We start from the raw sequence: 1,405 nt of genomic DNA, 5'->3' as shown, positions 1-1,405 counted from the left end.
CATAAGGTTTAGCTTTAACTGTATTATCTTCATTAACCTTTTCAACTACCGGTTCTGTTTCCTTTTCTTGCTCAGGTTGTTGTTCTTGTGGAGTAGGAATAGAGTCATCAGAAATTACAGGTATTTCAGGTGGTTTAAGTGTAATACCACTTCTTGTGGTAATGGCTTTAGCTGTTTCATTCCGGGGGTTAGCATTTGTATCGCTAGATAGACTTCCCGGTTTTCTTTCACCTATCAACCTTGCTAGGTTGCTTACTTCTTGTTCCAAATTTTGAATAGAAGCTTGTTGATTTCTAAATGCTTGAGCATTTTGTTCATTAGTTTGTTTCTGAGATGTGAAAAACTGCGTTTGAGTTTCAACTATCTTCATCATCATATCTTCTAAATTCGGCTTTTTATCATCGGTTTGTTGTGGTGGTTTGTTTTGAAAAATAGGTCTTTGCTGATTGTAAGTATTGTTGGATACTTGTTGATTGCTAGGACCTTGTTGGTTGTTGTATGGAACATTTCGATTATAATTCTGATTTTGATTGTAGATTGGTCTTGGCGGTTGATAATTATTCTGATAATTATTTTCAGGCCTTTGGTTCATGTATGAAACATTTTCTCTTTGTTCCATTGTTTGTTCAATACTGAGACAATCTTTTGTCAAATGTGGTCCTCCACACTGCTCACAACTAATTCGTATTGAGTGAATATCTTTAGTCATCTTTTCCATTCGTCTCTCAACAGCATCTATCTTTGCAGAAATGGAATCAAAGTCATGGCTAGAATCGGCTCTAGCTGCTTTAGATGATCTAACGATATCTTTTTCTTGGTGCCACTCATGTGAGTGTGAAGCAGTGTTATCAATAATTTTGTAAGCTTCAGTTGCGGTTTTCTTCATAATGGAACCACCAGCTGCTATATCGATGTCTTTTCTTGTAGTGATGTCGCATCCTTGGTAGAATATTTGTACTATTTGATAAGTGTCTAAACCATGTTGCGGACATCCTCTCAATAACTTTCCAAATCTTGTCCATGCTTCATATAGAGTTTCATTTGGCTTTTGTGTGAACGTAACAATTTCTCCTTGAAGTCTTACGGCTTTAGATGCCGGAAAAAATTGTTTAAGAAATTTTTCAACTAAAACGTCCCATGTATCAATCGCCCCTTCAGGTAACGATTCTAACCAATCTTTGGCTTCTCCCTTTAAAGTCCAGGAAAATAACATGAGATATATCTGTTCATCCTCCACTTCTCTTATTTTGAATAAAGTACAAATCCTATTAAAGGTACGAAGATGTTCGTTTGGATCTTCCTTCGGCGCACCACTAAATTGGCATTGATTAGTTACCATGTGTAGGATTTGTCCTTTGATTTCATAATCTGGCGCATTAGGCCAGTGCGTTTAGCCCTCATTCGG

At 36.8% G+C, this 1,405-nt stretch overlaps 1 non-coding gene across 1 annotated transcript; it reads left to right on the top strand.

Moving 5' to 3' along the window:
• Nucleotides 1-974: 974 nt before the first annotated feature.
• On the top strand, nucleotides 975-1,081 carry LOC139846100 (small nucleolar RNA R71). The gene has a single exon (XR_011758844.1). It is a non-coding gene; the product is annotated as a small nucleolar RNA R71 (small nucleolar RNA).
• Nucleotides 1,082-1,405: the final 324 nt, after the last annotated feature.

The sequence above is a fragment of the Rutidosis leptorrhynchoides genome, chromosome 4, assembly GCF_046630445.1.
Source record: "Rutidosis leptorrhynchoides isolate AG116_Rl617_1_P2 chromosome 4, CSIRO_AGI_Rlap_v1, whole genome shotgun sequence".
In the NCBI taxonomy this organism is placed as follows: domain Eukaryota; kingdom Viridiplantae; phylum Streptophyta; class Magnoliopsida; order Asterales; family Asteraceae; genus Rutidosis; species Rutidosis leptorrhynchoides.
Note: the sequence above shows the minus strand (reverse complement) of the source record. Positions and strands in the feature narration are given on the sequence as shown.